The sequence below is a fragment of the Perca fluviatilis genome, chromosome 21 (genome assembly GCF_010015445.1).
Source record: "Perca fluviatilis chromosome 21, GENO_Pfluv_1.0, whole genome shotgun sequence".
Lineage (NCBI taxonomy): Eukaryota > Metazoa > Chordata > Actinopteri > Perciformes > Percidae > Perca > Perca fluviatilis.
The window spans coordinates 33,046,849-33,067,994 of NC_053132.1; the positions used below are offsets into that span (position 1 = coordinate 33,046,849).

The window sequence follows — 21,146 nt, forward strand, 5'->3', positions numbered from 1 at the left end:
GAGTGGCCCGCACAGTCACCAGACTTAAACCCCACTGAGCTGGTTTGGGATGAACTGGACAGAAAAGTGAAAGCAAAGCAACCTACAAGTGCCACACATTTATGGGAACTTCTGCAACAGAGTTGGGAAGAACTTTCTGAAGAATATTTGATTTCCATTGTAGAAAGAATGCCACAAGTGTGTTCAGCTGTTATATCTGCCAAAGGGGACTACTTTGATGAGTCAAAAATTTAGAATACATTTTGGTTTATAAACTGATTCCATGATTTATTTTTTAACTTAAATTGTTCATTTGTTCTATTCTTTCATTTCAGAGTACAATAATACATTGAACTGCATGAATTTCAATAAAAACCTGGAAAAATTGGGGTGTTCTAAAGCTTTTGACCAGTAGTCTATATATATATATATATATGATCTTTGCCCTCAAAGTACAACGACTTCTCCAGTCGCCTCTCTGTCAACTCTGTGTGCCTGTGTGTCTGTGTTAAGACATGGATACCCAACCCGGGACAGATATTTAGAAATTAAGGTCGGGTTCGGGTCGGGCTCGGCTCCTTTAAGAGAGCTCAGTGTGTGTGCGTGTGTGTGTGTATGTGTGTGTGTGGGGTAAATGGGCCGAGTTCGGTTACTGCTCTGTTGGACGTGGGCCGGGCTCAGACAGAAAAATGCGGCCCGATCTGAACTCTAACCGGGGATTTCCACTGGATGCGTAACAGCTGCGGACCGGCTCCGCTGCGTGACTGACAGCTGTAGTCACGAGGACCCACAAGTTCTCGCGAATTCACATAGAATAGAACCACAAAACCAACAACAGTTTGTTTCCATTCAGAGGAGTAGAGGGGAAACGACTCTGAGCTGTGTTTTCAAGCGCTAGTGCAAATATGATCCGCCGTGAGCACGGTGTATTTTATTTTGAAAATTAACCGGATATTTATTTTGTTTCTGTGCTCGACTTCCTGTCCCGCACTATCTGCCATGTGCTGAATTGCTGCGGAGCTCTCCGGCGTCCGTCAAAAATAGAAGCTCTGCGTATCTGCTGCGGAGGGCTGGGGACTGACGGAACTGGGACGGAGTCGGGACACAGACGATCTGCAGCCAGTGGAAACACACACACTGACTTTAATGGAAACCTGAGGACTCCGCCGCCGTTCAGGAGACGTTCCGCAGACGTTCCACATCCAGTGGAAATTGCCGGTAATGTGCATGCATGCGTTTGTGTGTGTGTGTGTTCTTCACACTTCTAACTAAGAGTGTCTATTACTGCTCCTGCATTTAACAAGACCAGCTAAGAAGTGTTGCATGTTGGAGTTTTGCACTGTGTTGCATCAGGCCTCTTAAACACACACACACACACACACACACACACACACACACACACACACACACACACACACACACACACACACACACACAGACCCCCCCCCACGCCCTACACACAACTCTGATGACTTCTTGTCTTGGTGTTTTATCGCTTTTTGTCTTAACCTGTTCCTGATTGTTTGTCTCTGTGTCTCAGGTTATCTGTCTGTCTGTCTGTTCCTCTTTATTTGCCTCATGCCGCAACCATTGCATACAATGTTGTTGAGTTACATTTTATCCGTTGGCAAATCAGAAACACAAGTACAAATAATCAAAGTCTTATTCTTACTTCTTTTTAAAGTCTTTTTCATCACAAAACACTTCACTGAATGTCTTTTCTAGCTGACTGCCTGTAGCACTCTGACAGAGTCCCCAACACCCTGCCCTGCCTTAAACTCATGCCATCTGAACCACAAAAGAGCAGCACTACCTAATGTATGCAGTATATATTCAGCGCCACGCTCCGATGGACACTTTCCGAAGAAGCGTTTACCCGTACGATTGCTGCTGCAAAATAAGACAGCCTCAAGTCCCATTCACAGAGATAATACACACATACACACACACACAGACAGCACACACATACACACACAGACAGCACACAGAGACATTGGAGTGCATTCCATTATTGTGATTTACAGTTGATCTTTAGCGATACAGAGCTAGAGGGAAGCCTTTTACTTTCTCATTTGAAGGAGCAAGAGGGCCTCCTCTGTCTGTAGATAGATAGGAAGATGGATAGTGTGGTAGGCAAGGAACACCAAAGAACAACCTCTAAATACACAAACCGTGAGGGACAATCAGTGAAAACACACACACACACACACACACACACACACAAAACAGAGAGAGATAGGCAGAGAGACTAATAGAGAGAGAAACAGAGGGAGAGTTATCTGTGGACTGATCTGTGCAGTGGCTGCCTTCAGGCTGCCTGGAAGATTCATTACATTTAACACTTTAAGATTTTATTTTTACTCTTATGGATTCTACAGACAGAGAGTTTTGTTGAGTTGTTTTAGTCGTGCGACAGAAAACTCAGATTGGACAGATAGTCTGGCTAGCTGTCTGGATTTACCCTGCAGAGATCTGAGGAGCAGGAGGTTAGAATCCCAACACAAAGAAAGAGGAAGGTAACGGACATCTGGTCGAAAAGAGTGACATCCGGCAAAATTTCTGGCGGCGCCGGAGCAATCCCGGAAGTGGAACGTCGTGGATATAGACTAGGTATAAGGAGACAGCACATTTAAACAGGTGGCTCTTGAGTTGATCTTAGGTCCAACGCGAGAGTTCCAAAGTTTAGGAGCCACAACCTCAAAATCCCAGTCTCCATCAGTTTTAAGCCTGGAGCGAGGACAACCAACACACCCGGACCTTAGAAAGCTACTTGTGAAATAAGGCTGCAGATGATCTGGTCTTGATATAGGTGTGTGTCTGACCATGCAGGGTTCTAAAAGTGATCACAAGAGTCTTGAGCTACATTTTGAATTTCATGGTGAGCCAGTGTAGCGATATGAAGTATATAGATGCATGAAAAACAAAAATAAAATATTGTTAAAGCCTTTCTTATTTTTCAGTGAAACTTTTTTGAGTGCCAATTTTTTCTTTTTCAGTGCCAAATTTGACTATTTACTTACTGACACTGTTCTAGTTCCATGCAAAACCAGCGTCACATGAGACTTTTTAGAGGAGATTAACTAATAGCAGCAGCATTTTGGACCACTTTAAAGCAGCCTTAGGGACAAGGCTGGCTGGGGTAGAAAAACTTATGATCTGAACTTACAGAAATGATCTGCCATCCTATTTTACAGAGATTAGGCAGTTATGTAAAACTGTCAATTGTGTTTCAATTTGAGGCTAAACAACATTGACAATACATTTAAATTGACTTATTATCTGGCCAAGGGAGGGAAAGCATATACAAGGCAAAAAGAATAGGACCCAATACAGAAAATGAAAGAAAAAAAAAGACAAATCCAAGTGTGACCCAGGGATACTTACACACTGCCTGAGTCCCACAGTGTCAAAAGCTGCACTGAGATCTGACAGTACCAAGACAGTGCATTCCTCTCTATCACCACACATCAAGAGCTTAGTTGATAAGGGTCAAGGGTAGGGATAGGTCTAGAGACAGGTCCGTGCTTATCGATACTGCTATCGAGACTAGTGGATCATATAACGTTATGTCTGTGTGCCCAAACCGGAAAGATGATTTACGAGCACAGTGTGGGCGTAAAGACCATTGGTAAAGACTAGCCTCCCGACCGCAAATCATTCAAAACATTGTCGGACTGGCTACCTCTGTGGGCCGCTCAATCAGCTCCTTAAAACAAAAACAGCGACAGTTAAGAGTTAGAATTTGTCGTCTCATCTTTTCACCAAATAATAGAAAACTATCGATAATGGTATCAATAAAGACTCGGATCGTTAAGCAGTCTTGAAAATGGTATCAATATCAATAAAAATAAACAATGCCTATCCCTGATCAAGTGTCAGCATTAGATAGAGCTTGTGACCAGACGCTTAATGAGTCAAGCTCTAATTCAGTTCTCTGATTTGGTAAATCATGAAAAATGGTTAACCTGAAGAATTTCCCAAAAATGTACTACTTACACTACTGATGTAAATTTGGACTGTGCTTGGTTTTAAGGTCCTTTGTAGAACCTGGGTGGTGATGGTGCAGTGGATATGACACATGCCTTTGGTGTGGGAGATTTGGGTTCAATTCCCACTGCGATACATCAACCAATGTGTCCCTGAGCAAGACACTTAACCTATAGTTGCTCCAGAGGCGTGCAGCCTCTGACCTATGTAACAGCTGTAAGTTGCTTTGGATAAAAGCGTCAGCTAAATGACATGTAAAGTAAACTGTCAGGGTGCTTTTGTCTTTATCTGTACACCACCAAAAGAGTTTGTGGTACACACTTGGCACTGTCCCTGTACTTTTTAGCAGTAGGAAAGTCACAGTGATGCAGCCAACCTGCTCTCTGCTTATCACAGATGGGTTTCTGACAAGGAAAAGTGTCGCAGGAAGATAGCAGATACAATCTGATTGCTCCATGACTATGACAGCTGGAGAGGTTTATCATATATTCAACACACACTGCAGCACTGAGCTCTTACAGGTCATTGTAAACTCTCTGCTAGGTAAGGCATTTTTTATTCTAAAGTCTTTGAGCAAAACATCCAAAACAGGTTCTATTCTATTATGTTGTTCATTGTTCAGTATTCTATGGATACTAGAGAATCTACCGTCTCATTCAAGAACCAAGAAAAAGTGAAATATTGTTTCCTTTAAGTTCTGGTCCATTTTGTGTTCACAATGACATGTTGACATATGGACAGCCACGTAGCTCATTCATCAAAAAGTTGTACTGATGTCACCCTGCATCATCACGCACCACATGGACCCACGGAGAAAAGTCAAGATGTGAGTCATTAAGTCATGCTGCAATTTATTGCATGGTATTATTTATCCTCTCTGGTGTCACAGAATAGTTCATGCTTGTCATAAGCACATCTGTGTTAACGAGCATTATTAGTTGAGTCTGCAACTAGACCTCATCATGGTCCAAAATTAACAATCACCAGGCGCCAAATGCGGGTACATTTACGTTTGGCGAGTAAATCTCAGAGGGCTAGCCCCCACATACGGGTAAATGTTTGTACCAAAATAGTTCCCTTTTTCAGTCTTTATTTGGGTGAAGCTGCAGCTATTTCTTCTCTTCCTCTGCACGGTGAGCTGACACACGCACACACAAAAATTCACTGACAGAAACACGCACACACCAAAACGCCACGCACACACCAAAATGCCAGCCACCATGTTACTTCTGTTTACTGATAGCTAGCGTTGACCTTAGCATAATTAATTAGCCAGTATCTGGTGATTTTTGGCAGAAGTCAGCCAGCCTTCCAAAGAAAGCACAATGAAATGTTAACCGATCGTTAACCATTAACCAACAATCAGGCAAAGGAGTCTCAGTTCATCTATCCGGGATGCTCCGTGTTGGTGGACAGCTGCAGGCTTGTACCGTTGTTGATGTTCCATGCATTGTCGTGGAACCCTGCTGCCACTTTCCTAAAACCGCTTGCAGGACCGAAACAAGTCCACAGCGGCCTTTGCGTTTGCATCCAACTGCGAGGTTGGCAGTTGTGTGTCTGCTGGCCGATTACAGTTTTTCTCAGTCGCTTTGGTGCGTTTTTCACATCATCCCTAACATGTGCAAAATAATAAGTGCATTTCTCAGAACAATTTGTACAAACTGCAATATACAATAGATGTGTTTCTAAAGCTAGTCAGTCACTAAAAATCCTTAGTACATCTCTCAAAAGTAAATATTCATGTCAATGGTCATGTCAGTATCATCAGAATGATAAGTCATTGAGTCATTGTTCACGAACAAGGTCGTCAAAATGTTTAGGCATGTTGTCAATGTAACTGTGTACTTTGACAGTATTACCTGATGTAAACTTAGGCTACAGTTTGGATGACAGTGATGGAGTTATTGTGTTGAAAATGCACAAGGCTGCACTTCTATGGCATTTATCAATTTCAACAGTACTATTTACTGTATGTGGGTTATTGATTGAAAGATACTGGACAGGATTTAGTTTTTCACAGCTTTTACTAGTGCGACTTTATGAAAGAAAAAAACAAAATAATTTACAGTGAGAAAAAGACAAGGGCACAAAGAAAAAAAAAACTAAATTAGAAAGAAACACAGGAAACACCCCTAAGGCACAACTTTGCCCGCAGCACTGTTCTAGTGCGGTCTCTACACATCCAAACGTTCCTGTCTGTCGGCCCACATGTTCTCATCCACATCACACCGGATACTTTCCCTTGCAATGCAACGTGGAAAGAATCTTTTGGAATGCCTTATCCATCCTCTGCAGGCGTCTACTGTGATGTCCTCACATGCTGCATCCATTGCAGCCAGCAGGGTCATCTGTGTGTGTGGTTGACGATCGTACACCTTCCACCTCCAAGCTGAAAGAACTCCTCAATTGGGTTAAGGAATGGTGAATAAGGTGGGAGGAATTCTATGAGCATCCTCGGGTGGGTCACAAACCATTGCCTAATGATGTCTGATCGATGGAAACTCACATTATCACAAATGACCACATACTTTGGCAAATCCACTCTAAACAGACCCCTCTCATCATCAGGGATGAGAGCCCTGTAGAGAGTCTCTAAAAAGTTGAGTAGATGCTGGGTGCTGTATGGCCCTCTAAAGGGGATATGGGTTAGGACACCGTGCTCCGAAATAGCAGCACACATGGTGATATTTCCTCCCCGTTGGCCTGGCGAACCCACAGTAGCTCTGTGACCGATGATATTCCGACCCCGCCTTCTGCATTTGGTCAGGTTGAAGCCAGCCTCATCCACGTATACAAAGTTGTGAGAGGGTTCACTTGATTCCAACTCCATTATACGCTATATCCCAGAACACACATTTGAATTTGTTTTGGTAAGGAAGAGTGACATAAAATGTACATATATTGCATGTTCCTTCCACAGCAATGGACATGTGTGCAGTTTATGCTTACTGTACTATGTATCACTATAAAATGTTGCTGTAAAGTAGTTACATAGATATATGTTTTACCTGTACATACTGGTAGCGTAGCTCCTTAACTCTGTCCTCATTCTTATAGAATAGAAATGTGTAGAACTATGTTTGACAGTTTATGACAAATAGTTCAACAATTTTGCATGTAATGGCTTATGCAAGGAACTAATGCCTAGATGTTTTGAGGGGTAAGACTATTCAACAGAGAACCATCTACTATATTTTGATCAACATGACATGAGCAATTGAAAATGTGGAAAAAAGCTGACACTTGTACATTATCAATTGCAATATGTACAAAAGCAATTGCAATTTGTTCAAAGGAATAAGAAAGTGCTTTAATGATGTGCACAAGTGACGAGATGATTTGGAATTTGTACAAGTAGTATCAAGAATTGCACTTTTGATCTAAGAAATGCACCAAAGCAACTGAGAAAAACTGTAACAGACAGTCATCAGGCAGAAAAAAAGAGCTTAAAACACAACTTGCACTAGCAAGTTAACTAAAAGCTAAGAAATAGATTGTATAGCCTATTTACCTTTAATCATGCAAAAACGTTTTTTAATACCTTTATTTTATATTTTTTAATATTGTTTCAACTGTTTAACTGATTGTATTAATCGGTCAAAATTCAGTGAATGGTTAACCATTGACATCCCTACCAGCAGGACTTGCAACCCCAACCAGAAAGTTTTGTTAGGCTAAGTTAAAAAAAAACAAAACACAATTTTATATTTTGGCCAGTAAAAAATATGCTTAGCAGGTGGACTTTTTCATCTACCCGGTGAGTCAAAAAGTTAATTTCGGACACTGGACCTCATGTTATAAAAAAAAGATTATAAAAACAAAAATATGACATACAGTAACCTTGTAGCGTTCAGAGTGGGTTGGGTTGGGAAGGATGGTTGGACTGTGTGAAGGGTGGTTGGACTGTGTGAAGGATGGTTGGACTGTGTGAAGGATGGTTGGACTGTGTGAAGGGTGGTTGGACTGTGTGAAGGATGGTTGGACTGTGTGAAGGATGGTTGGACTGTGTGAAGGATGGTTGGACTGTGTGAAGGATGGTTGGACTGTGTGAAGGGTGGTTGGACTGTGTGAAGGATGGTTGGACTGTGTGAAGGATGATTTGGTGGTTGGACTGTGTGAAGGATGGTTGGACTGTGTGAAGGATGGTTGGACTGTGTGAAGGATGGTTGGACTGTGTGAAGGGTGGTTGGACTGTGTGAAGGATGGTTGGACTGTGTGAAGGATGGTTGGACTGTGTGAAGGATGGTTGGACTGTGTGAAGGATGGTTGGACTGTGTGAAGGATGGTTGGACTGTGTGAAGGATGGTCCTTTTTAAGCAGTCTCAGTCTGGTCGTTTGGTCTGCACCGAGTTCACCACACAGAGGAACAACCAATACAGTAATCATACATCAGAATGTTATATCCATTCATGCCCAATATTACAGAGGTAGTCCACAAAATATGTTGAACATGATGTGTGTGTGTGTGTGTGTGTATGTGTATAAGAGAGAAGAGAGGTCTAGAAAGTAAAATGAATGTTAAAAGAACAAATAACAGTTACCCACAGTACATATCTGAGGCCACATCTTGTTTCCTTTTGACACACACACACACACACACACACACACACACACACACACACACACACACACACACACACACACACACACACACACACACACAAACACACACACACACCTCAAATTAATAGGGTTTGGAATGTTGTGACCTTAGGCTATATTCAGTACAACCATACATGTTTTATTCTCACTAATGAAGGAAAGGCTATTCATTTCAAGGTGAGTCAAATAATAAAAAAAAAAATCTATCAAAAAACATGCTTGGTGTTGAAAAATAAATTACTTGGAGAGCTGTTAAATTGTCAAGGCCAGCGGCATTCTTACATGATTTCTTTTAGTGCTTTTCCTGCACCACAAAAAATCACCTTTGAGGGAAAAATGCATTATTTTATCTGAATGATATTGCCTGACCCAAAGTAAAACATTCTATTAAAAAGCAGAGTTAATAGCAAACACCTAAATTGTTCTTTATTAAAGTAAACTTTGGTGAACCTTGCTGCTATGGGGTAGCCTGTAGCCTAGGAAGCTCGACTTTTCTGAGCAGAAACATTTCAACTGACTATCATCTGCATCCCAAGTGCAATGGCCTCACACACTTTATGTAATTATTATAGTTCCGTTAGCGGAGTCATTTGGGTCATGCTTTGAGTTTCCTTAACTAAATAGAAAATGTAATATATTTTTTAGTTGCTACGAGCAGATATTATAGCAAAACAAATAAAGTATTTTGACAGCGAACATTTTCCCACGATACATTGATGACAATGAGGAAACCGTTTCCTCAATATGTTGATCTAACAAAAGAATGTTTCCCTCTTTTCATATCCGATTGCAAATTAGCAGTATTTAAAAAAGAAATTGGGAGACAGACTTGAGAAAAACATAATTAAAACACTAAGCGAATGCAAGAGGAAGACAGCTCTATAGATCTTTTTGACTGGGAACCCCTGAAGGCCACAGTCAAGCGTGTTATATACTGGATGCAGCGCAGCTGGCGCATACAAATGTGATGTCATGAGATCGCTGTGACTATTTATACCTGCGCTGGTGGTCGCGACACTAGTTTCAGTCTTCTCCTGAACAGCGGTGGCGCTAATGAGCAAATGCTACCGACGTTGCTCTTTCTACAGACTAGAAGAAGAAGAAAAAGGTAAATAACGGCAGAACTGGCAGCAGCATTGCCGTCAATGCTTCGATTTGATTCAGTGAGCGGCTTCGTCGGATCAAGCCTTTCATTCACCATAAAAGAACTCATCTCAGCCCAGTAAGTTTACGTGAGACACTTGCAGTCACTCTGAGAGTCCTGGCATCCGGTTGTCGGCAAACTCATTCAGGCCTCCGTTTCTGCTTTGTTGCGCGCCGCTGAAAAAAAAAGAGCCCTGCACGACCTCGGCTCGTGCGCCATAAATCAGACGCGCCGGCTGGATATTACGTAAATTTGACATCACAATGTCGCGCGCCACCTTGGATGCGTCTAGTATATAACGGCCATCACACTGCACAGAACCACCACTTTAAAAGTTGCAGGAATCCAAAGATTTTAGAGATTCTGACAACAGCATATGGTTCCAACCTATTTCAAAACGTAAAGCCGCCTTCTGAGTAAAATCTACAAAAGCTTTCTGTTGCTAGGACGTTATTTAACACTACTGGGAAGCAGAGGTAACAAATATAGTTCATTTTCTGCAGTTATACCACAGTTATAGCACACTCCATTTGATAACAACAATGTGTTGTTAGAATAGAAAACATACACCTAGCACCATTAAAGTAGGGCCCTATGATTTCCGCGATGCGGAAAACACGGACAGAATCGCAGAATCTACACATGAAAATGGAATTCTGTTATACACGCGGAATCACATGGAATTTGCATACATTCACATTGAGTTTGTTACGAGGGAAAAAATGTGAAAGCGAGTGGCGCCTCCTGATAAGACAACGGTGGCAAAAAAATGAAGAAACTCTGAATTAACTGCTAAATACCGGGCTGAACAATACCCCAACGACCACTATGAATCTGGACAACGACTGCTTTGTAAGTTTTGTCAACATACTGTTGACTGGACCCGCAAAGACACAGGTAACGACCATTTGAAATCAAAAGCTCATCTCAAGAACAAAGCTAAATCTACAGCGGGAAAATCCCTCCAGGTTACCACTGAGGCAACGACTAAATCAATAGATGCAAGGCGTGAGTTTGTGGAAGATGTTGTTGCAGTGTGTGCTGAAGCTGACATACCGCTAGAGAAAATGAATAGGATACGTCCGTTTCTTGTTAAACATTGCAAGCAGGGAGGAGCGCTTCCAGAAAACGCCAGCAGCCTCAGGCAGAGCCCCCTGCCGCGGGTCTTTGACCAGCACGCGCAAGAAGTGCTGCCAAAGATCCGTGGAAAGAAAATCTTCGTTGTTGTCGACGAAACCTCTGACAACCGAGATCGCAGTGTCCTCAACATTGTTATAGGTGAGCATCCAATTAGCTTTTAATTAGGTAATTTTTAATGTGCTTTGCTGAATATATTAACAGTTTAAATAAAAAAGCTGAATTGTGAGTTTGTGTCACTGAGTTTTTAAAGGTCAATACTGCTTAGAGGAGAAAAGAAAACAAGCAAATCCAAAACGGCTAAAAATAAATCCGAAAACACTGAATTTGAACAAAAATTTAAACGGAATTTGAAAAGAAATTAGGCAGATTTCATAGGGCCCTATTAAAGCAGGGCTACAGTGAGCAGCATGGTTCATGTTTCACTCCATCCATCACGCTGTGATTCCAATGCAGGCTGAGAGAGGTTGTAGAAGTGGAAGGAAATAGAGAAAGAGAAGCTAAATGATGACGGTAAACTGGAAAAAGTTGCCTACTTACGTAAGGATGTCGGTAAAGTGTACGGGACGTCTAGACGTTTCTTCTGGTATATGTCAGCCTGTGGAAAAAAGACACAAAGACACACATTTAAACAGATGCTGTAGTTTGATACCAAGAACAAAACAATTAGAGTATGCAAGTGCTGGTGGATGTGGTTTGGACTGTATGTGCAACGTGTTATGCTGGTGTATACTTAATAATAATAATAATAATAATAATAATAATTGATACTTTATTAATCCCGTAAGGGAAATTACAGTGTTTTCACTCTGTTAGAATACACATTACACACAGGCCTGAAATACACACACATGCTCAGTACCTATACGTGCACTAATGTCAGAGTGAGGGGGCTGCAGCTGTCAATGGACAGGTGCTCCGAGCAGTTGGGGGTTCAGTGCCTTGCTCAATAGCACCTTGGCACTAGCCAGGAGGTGAACTGGCACCTCTCCAGCTACCAGTCCACCACCATACTTTGGTTCCTCACCTAACTCCCTACAGACTGAGCTACTGCCACCCCTAATCTGTGGGGTTGTCTGTGGGTTATGGAGAAATAGAGAGATGTGTTTATTAGCATTGTGTGTTGTGTAGTTGTAACAGCAGCAGAGTTGTCCATCTCTCCTCCTCCTTCTACTCCACTGGGTACGTATAGTCTATAAACTTATAGTCGTTAAGGTTTTTTATTAAATCAAATCCTATTTTTTTAATTATCTTTTGATACTGTTGTGGTGGTTTTTAATGCTGTAAAATTGTGTTGTGTTTTACTGTTGTGAAATCTTGTGTTAGTGTTTTTATACTTCAGTGTTAGGTTTCCCTTCTGACAGAGATGTTACCCCCAATTTCCACCGGTTGCGGAACGGCTCCTGAACGGCGGAGTCATTAGGTTTCCATTAAAGTCAGTGTGTGTATTGAAATGAAATTAGGAGTAATTCTCCGTTTCCTGCCCACAGACTACAGATGAAAATTATTTTACAGCTAATTCCGGTACTGCTAAAGAGCTGTGCATTGTCCCTGTCAAATAAACTATTCAATAAATATAGTAGTTTTTAATAGTTTTTATCCGGGCGAAAAGAAGGACATACGGTGAATTTATTGCTCCATTGCAACACAATCCCAGAAGTGGAAGGTAGTGGATATAGACTACACAAACTATGATATTGTTGAAGTTCAAACAATACTTAGCCCTACTAAGCACCTCTAGGACTGATAGGTTACTGTCCAAACCTTTGACCCAATGTGAAATGGACCTGTGGAAACCTACACATAGCTGACATGCACGTATGCATTTTCAAAAAAGAGACCTGACCTTTAAAGGGACCCGGTTCATATAAACCTGAGGATAATTAGAGCCAATGCAAAATGCAGTCAACTCAAAAAGACCTAAACAGTGAGAACAGAAGCAATGGCTGCAGCATAATGCTCCACCAATTAACAAGCAGCCGCAGAGCAAAAGCACGTCATTTTCCCCTACACATTTTCCTCCTGTGATGATGATGATACCGTGTGATCAGAGCTGATAGAATCTGCTTGGTTCTGCTCAGGTATTACACAGACCTTTAACCCGCTGCTAAAAAAACGGGACCTTACCTAATCTAATCGAATCGAATCTGACTCTCCTGGGTCATGTCTTGGTTATTAGGAAGTGAGTTCTGCCTGAGGCCAACAACCACTTCTGTTATTGTTGTCCACGTGCCAAATAAAGAACGTTGAACCTTGAGTGGATCTGTAAAAACTTCTAATTTGCTGTCAAGACTTTGTAAAAACTGCACTAAACACATCAGATGATAAACCAAGCTATGAGTGTTGTTATGGCTTGGTATCACCCTGTGTTTCAATAAAAGAGTTTTAGGTTCAGTGACACATTAATTAATAAATAAATAAATAAACACTCCTTAATCACTTTACCTAGAAATGGGCGATATGGAGAAAATCAAATATCACGATATTTTGGACAAAACACCTCGATATCGATACTGTAGGGTTGACTGTTGGTGCTTTCACAAAATATTTTCACAATGAGATTTTTGACAAATAATCATCAGTAATGTTGATATAATGACTAAGTGGGTAAAGGCCAATAATAACACAGTTACAACAGTCTGGTAAGTTCAAAAAATTACATCGCTTTACTGTAATGCAGCCTTTAAAACCAGGAAAAGACAACACTTATACCATATTACAATATCCAAAATCTAAGACGATATGTAATCATGTATCACGATATCGATATAATATTGATATATTGCCCAGCCCTATCTATACTTCAAACAAATAAACACTTATCAGCTTCCCAGTCAGTTCTTCATAAGTCAACATTTGTGTGTAACTCTAATGGTGGCTACAATTAAAATAAAGTTGAGTCTATAGATAGACAGATAAACGTGGAGCCAGCCAGCAGGCCAGTCAGATGGTGTTTCATGGCAAAACAATTTCTACTAAACAGATACAGCTACACCAATGGCTAGCAGCTACTTGCTCTCTTCCCTGCTCTCCTTTAAACCTGGGCGATTAAAATATTCTCCCACAATAACAAGAGAGGAGAGAAACATACTGGAGATGCAACTCTCTCTGGTTGAATATATCATGCCAAACTGTGTTTCTATGACAACTGTGGACCACAGAGGCAGTAAAGAGAAAAAGGAAGTCAGCTTGGGAAAAATACAAAAGATGCTGCAGTGACAGACCTCTGGGACTGTCCTTAGTTCAACTCTGACCACTGCTGCCTTCCAAACTGGGCCTGCCTGCATGTGTGTGTGTGTGTGTGTGTGTGTGTGTGTGTACATTGGTGTGATGTGTTTGTGTGTGTGACCCTAGGGCATTACATTCAAAAAGGGTCAAAGACCTGAGGAGCAACGCAACAGCAACAATCAGAATCAGAAACAAACATGCAGCTAATCAAGCAGACCACACCACAACCCCCCAGATCCCATCACACTGAACAAACTCCAAATTCCATGGGCCTTTGTGCATCTGTATATATATATATATATATCTTTGTGTATATATATATATATATATATAGCGCAGGTCCCTGTGGAACTGACAGAGGCAGCTCTTTATTTGTCCAGGCGTATTTTAAGGATGATTCAGTTCAGACTGTCAGTGTAAACTGATTGGTACTGCTAATTGGTATTTTCATCATTCAGGCCTCCTATGTTTACTGTATTCTGCTCTCCTACCTTTTAGTCCATGAGCCAGGGCCCCAAATTTGGGCAATCGGTATCATCTGGGGGGGACAAAGGCTCATAGTGATTTTTGGCAAGGTATTCACCCCTAGTACTAGAAAAATCACGATAGCAATGCAGGGGTGGTAGCGAATCACTTTTTTTCAGCCCATGAAGTTACTAACCCCCTAAGATAAATTCTGTTTTTGAAATCTGGTGTATATCTGGTTTAGGCTCATGGTAGGGATATTATCAATATTCTATAATATGGTGCTTGGTATCATTGGAAAGGGGACCTTTTAGGCTTTCATTTAAGCCCAGTACTGAATCTGTCTGACAATCACAGAGGTCACATGACTTCTTTAAACCAGAAATAACACACATTTTCTCCCAATTTCCGCTTAAACTGTATGCTTTCTTTTATCCCTGGGGCATGACAGAACACCAGGGACACGAAACTCAACAACTTCAATAATCAAGGCACTCTGATGATTCAGAAAATTTACAATATACCCATACTATTTATATGTGAGAGTCTTAAATTAGACTTATGCAGCCAGCACAGGTCTTCAAAATAGAATGGAGCCAATAGAATGGACAAATAGAATACCCTATTAGTCCAGGGCCAAATGGCCTCTTTATTCATGTACAGTTGTAATAAAAAGTAATTGTTTCAATAGTGTTGCCAACATAACACTTGTAAGTGGTTTAACAAAATGCTTCTATCATGTATTTTGATATTCAGCCACTTTCAGTTAGAATGTCAGAAAGTAGCTCATGCACGTAATGTTGATGGATTTTGACAAGGTTTTGTCAGTTTTGTGAAAAGATCGTTGGTTCAGTTGACTGGTTATAACAACACTACCAACTATGCCATCTTCAATCAACTTCCAATGAGTTCCAGGGGTATTAAATGTAAGTACAAAATACTTTTTATCTTGTGCTTGTGAATTGATGGGGAATAGACAGAGGGAGATTATACCTATAGTAGGGGTGGGCGATATATATCGTCTACGATAATATTGTCGTTGTTGTGTTAACGATGTGCAATTTGACATTATTGAGTATTTAAATTACTTAGAAAATAACACTTCAAAACACGCATTGGAATGCTACACATTCACTAATGTCAACAAAGATGGCGGCGCACGATTGTGCAGCGGCTGCTCGCTCTCCTGTCGGTGTATATTTATACAAGTACAGCCACACTGAACTAATCAATATAGGACTACGATACAACACAGCCGTTACAGGAGCCTTTCAGGAGACTCATAACATCCCGGAGGACCTAGCCAGACCAGACGCTCCGTGGATTGCTGTCAGCATCTAGCACGCTGAGCTAGCTACTGGCAGGATCGAGACAAGAACTCCGGCAAGACCAGAGGCGGAGGACTGCATTTTTTGTGCAGAATGAATGGAGTACCGACCGCAGGATCGTTGCCCAGCACTGCTCACCTGAGCTGGAAGCCCTGTTGGTAATACAGGCCATTTTATTTACCACGAAAACAGCACACCGCCGTCTACACAGCCCCCAATGCCAACGTTAGCACAAGTTTGGCTCACTGCTAACCATAGTGAACAAACTGCAGCGCGATCACCTGGAGGAGATACATATTGTAGCAGGGAACTTTAACAAGGTGACCTTAAAGTCTGTACTCCCCAGCTTTTTCCAGCATGTAGATTGTGCTACTATAGGGAAGAACACACTAGACCATGTATACTCTAACATCAAGAAAGCATACAGAACTGCTCCTCTCCCTCACCTGCGCCAGTCTGATCACATACAACTACTCCTGATCCCAGCATACATCAGTCAGATCACATCCAACTACTCCTGATCCCAGCATGCATCAGTCAGATCACATCTAACTACTCCTGATCCCAGCATGCATCAGTCAGATCACATCTAACTACTCCTGATCCCAGCATGCATCAGTTGGATCACATCTAACTACTCCTGATCACTGCATACATCAGATCACATCCAACTACTCCTGATCCCAGAATGCATCAGATCACAACCAACTACTCCTGATCCCAGCATGCATCAGATCACATCCAACTACTCCTGATCCCAGCATGCATCAGTCAGATCACATCCAACTACTCCTGATCCCAGCATGCATCAGATCACAACCAACTACTCCTGATCCCAGCATGCATCAGATCACATCCAACTACTCCTGATCCCAGCATACATCAGTCAGATCCCATCCAACTACTCCTGATCCCAGCATGCATCAGTCAGATCACATCCAACTACTCCTGATCCCAGCATGCATCAGATCACAACCAACTACTCCTGATCCCAGCATGCATCAGATCACATCCAACTACTCCTGATCCCAGCATACATTAGTAAGATCACATCCAACTACTGCTGTGAACAGACACATTCTCACTCCCAGCGACTAAAATATGGACGCTTGGTCAGGTGTGTGGTGGAAGTTTTTCTTGAAGCAACAGGGTTTCGATATCAATTAATACCAGATGAAACGAATAAAGACTGTTTGAGAATTAAACCAAAGTCTGGTCTTTGAGCATTTATTTACATTTGCAAATGCAGAGAAAACAGTTTCACAAGTACCACGGCACATCTGAAAGGGTCTTCTGCTGAACCAAAGTTCAGCACATCTTTTATAATCAGAAACTCAGTTAAAGCCACCCCTCTGCAAATATCTTTAGCATGCTGGCACTTTTCTAAAAAATACCATAACCAGTCAGATGATTCTATGACCTCCCTTCTGCTCCTGTGTCTCCTACATTAGACAAAACACCTGCTTATCTCAGGAGACAGAAAGAGATACGGTTCAGACAGTGTTATAGCCTTCTTCACCTTATCTGCTAAAAATAAACAAATGAGGAGCTGCAATTCTTTAGCGAAAATAACTTCTGCTAATGCTCATAGTTTACGAGGCCAGCTTTCTCACTTGGAGTCTTCACAAAATGTAAGAATATCTTTTAGAATATTAAACAATCATTAAACCAATAATTTTAAAATAAAATTTGCCATCACAGGTGCCTTTGGCATTGTTATTGCATTTAGATATGACGCTAAAGGAGACTTTTAGCGTCATATCTAAAACGCACATTATGTAAACACGCTGGTCAGGACTGTTGTCGTCACTTTTGACGCAGTTAGGTCTAGGAAAAGATTGTGGGGACACGAGGGACAAGAACGGGACAGTTGGGTTTAGAAAAAGAAGAACGGAACAGTTGGGTTTAGAAAAAGTGACACACAGGCCACGAACCCTGGTCTCCGGGGTGAAAATCCTGTGTTGTTTGACCCATCCACCCCCCCCAACCAACCTCCATGGAATTTTAGGCTTTCATACTACTCGCTACCGTTGTTTCTCTTAATACTATGTCATCTTCACGCACCGCGGAGCTGCTGTTCTGCCCGGTGCGTCCCATACAGAGGCTGAGGGGTGTTTTTGCGTCGGTATCTGACGCTGACAGCCACTGATGAAGCGTCCATATTTTACGAGTTGGGAGTGAGAACGGGTTGCTGGGAAAAGGACTTTAGTGATTACCTATATCACCAGCAATATAAGAAAGGTGTGTATATAATTTGACCATATCATGCTGCAAAGCATAACATACTATACATTTTTAGTTTGACATTCGGCAGTCCAGGCAGACATTGGTTGTCATATAGCCTGCAGAGTGAAAATAAACTTGAAGACTGATAGTTGCTGCAGTTGGTAATCCATCAACAAGATAGTTGTTGGAAGCAATCCTTTTTGAAAGCTTACTCTGGGATCATGGATGGGAAACTGTCCAAGCCTGCACCAGGGACCGTTCACCGTGATGGACCACTTTTCTCCAACAAGCTTAAAATTTCTGCATCTTGATTTTCATTGAAACCAATGGCTGCCTGGAATTAAGGAAATCAATCTAAAAACTCATGGTAAGCTTTGACAAATGGTCAGCAGTAATGCACTAATGTTATACATCATTTGTAGTTAATTGGCTAAAACATTATAAACAAGTCATAAACTTTATGACATAAAACTTCATTTAATAATTGTCATTCGGTTTTTGCCATGACAAGTTATGGTTAGGGTTAGAGTTAGGGTTAGGGTTAGGTTTAGGGTTAAGGTTAGGGTTAGAGTTATGCTTAGGGATAGGGATATGGTTAGGGTTAGGTTTAGGGTTAAGGTTAGGGTTAGAGTTATGCTTAGGGATAGGGATATGGTTAGGGTTCATGTGTCATGACTGTGTCATGAGTTCGAGACATGTCACTCTTATGTAGATACCTTCAATTAAAGTGTTACCGAATATTTTAACCTCTTCCTGCAGCGTGGTGTTAGGTATGCTTGTTTCTGTTAGGTTGCCTACAGAATACTTTTCCCATTTTTTTCTTTTTCCCTTTTTCTCTAGTTCTGTGCATGGTAATATCATGTGTCTCTTTGGATATATTGTATTTTAAAAAGCAACCCCCCCCCCCTCTCTTTTGGGATGTATATGGTGAAAAAGTCTATGAAAATGTCATGGGTGGGGCCTTTTTGGGTAGCTCACACCTAATCAGGCTAATTGAAGCCAGATGGTGTGTCAGCTGAATGTGAGCCCTACATATATCCCTTCATCAAATGTGTTCACCATTTGCCTGAAGAAGACCCAGCTGGGTCGAAACGTTGCATTTTTATATTAAATATGGGAGTTTAAAGCAGTGTTGCGGACATTATATTATTTTCGTTTTAAGTATTTTCATTTGTCCTGCACCTGCCAGAAGGTGGGATGTGCACACAGTTACTTTTTTTATAAATTTTGACACTTCACTTGTGTAGCACTCCCTTTATCTCCCGTGAAAAATAAATCTGTTCCTTGGACAACTAAGCCATGTCTGAGGAAGAAATTCACGCCAGCTCAAGCGGCATTTTTGAATTCAACCAAGAAGATTATGACCGCATTATGCTGAAGGAATCTATTTTTGACGAGGATACAACAGATCCTAAGGAGGGTGATGCACTAACTCACAAGATGTTCAATCTACAAGAACGTGAGATCAGACAGCATTTGCATGCTGTAACATTGAGTGACTATCTGAGAAAAAAGATCATCCCTCGGGGTCTGAGATTACAGAAAGCACCTGCTTTAGGTCAGGACAATCCGATATTTTGCACACGCTGGTGCGAAATACTCAACAAATGTTCCTTTGACCTGATGGCCCTCGTTATAAGTGAAATCACTACTCAACAGGAATCGACAAGGGAAGATTTCAAACAAGCAGAAAATAAATTGAAAGTGCTGTTTGATAAGAAAAAACAGGGGGAAATCAAGAAGGAGTTAGAACGCCACCGTATTGACTGCACTAGTGAAGTCAGGAGTGTCAAGAAGGCTAAATTTGCGCGGGATGCTGAGGATTACAAGCAGAACAAAGTCTACTTCTGGAAGGATGGGAAACCAGAATCCCAAGCCAAATCCCAGCATAATCCGGGACAACGCACACAACGCATACGACTTGGACGCCAACGACAACAAGGTAAAAACAAATCATGGCTGTCTTCCTCATCGTATGAGTCAGGCTCTGATGTGAGTGGCCAATCGGAGCGCGGAGCGTCTTTTTTAGGACACGCCCAGAGAAGGCTCCAAAATCCACAGCGTTGGTGGAGAGGAGGCTTGCCTCCAAGCAAAAGCGATCTCGAAGAAGTCAGCGGAAAAGTACGCTGGCAGTCCCACAACCAGACCAGCAGGAGAGTACGGTAATTAATCTCTCTGAAAAGACTTTGTCTGATGCTTGCACGTCAGCCTTAAGTAAGGGACTGAGTTTTGTTCCAACCACTCACACAAATGACTTTGAGACTATTATTGATTTCCAAAAGTTTTTCCGAAATTTAAGATTGAGGGAATTTTTCCATTCTGATATGAGAGACAATGTAACTAGGAGTGATTCTCCTTTGGACCAAGATCATGGGCCTGCCACTTCTGCCCCTAGTGGCTTGGCCTATAGTCGTTTCAAGAAAAGGTCCACATTCATTCCTCCAAAGTACCGCAACGCTTCTCTTGACACGTATTGCCGTTTAGTTGAGAATGATGTAAAAGGTCTATTAAAAAAGAAGAAAGAATACAAAGTGTATAATAATTTGTCTAAAGAGGAAAGAGAAGCTGTAATGGATTTGAGTAAGGATAACAGGATTGTGGTTAGGCCTGCTGATAAGGGGGGTGCTGTTGTCTTGCAAAATGTTTTGGATTATGAAAATGAAATAAAAAGACAACTTAGTGATTTAACATTCTATGAGAAATTAGCCTCTGATCCTACTAATAGGTTGAAGATTCAGGTATATTCCCAACTAGAACATCACTTCAATAATGGAGAGTTTGACAAAAATGGCTTTGAGTTTCTTAAGATTGAACATCCAGTGATCCCTGTTATCTACACACTCCCTAAAATACACAAGGGTTTAGATATCCCTCTGAAGGGAAGACCCATTGTTAGTGGGATTGGAAGCCTAACAGAAAATATATCTGCTTACGTTGACTACTTCATTAAATCAGAAGTGGTCACTCTTCCCTCTTATATACGTGACTCTATTGATTTTATCAATTCACTGAAAACCTTTGATATTACCTCTGACAACTTGCTGTTAGAC

At 41.5% G+C, this 21,146-nt stretch overlaps 1 protein-coding gene across 2 annotated transcripts in view; it reads right to left on the reverse strand.

Moving 5' to 3' along the window:
* LOC120550790 (RNA binding protein fox-1 homolog 3-like) overlaps positions 1–21,146 on the reverse strand; it is a 1,027,376-nt gene that overhangs the window by 734,525 nt on the left and 271,705 nt on the right. For both annotated transcript variants that reach the window (XM_039787629.1, XM_039787628.1), the window contains exon 3: positions 11,390–11,447. The gene's annotated coding sequence lies outside the window, so the exon portion shown is untranslated. The remainder of the gene's footprint in view (positions 1–11,389; positions 11,448–21,146) is intronic.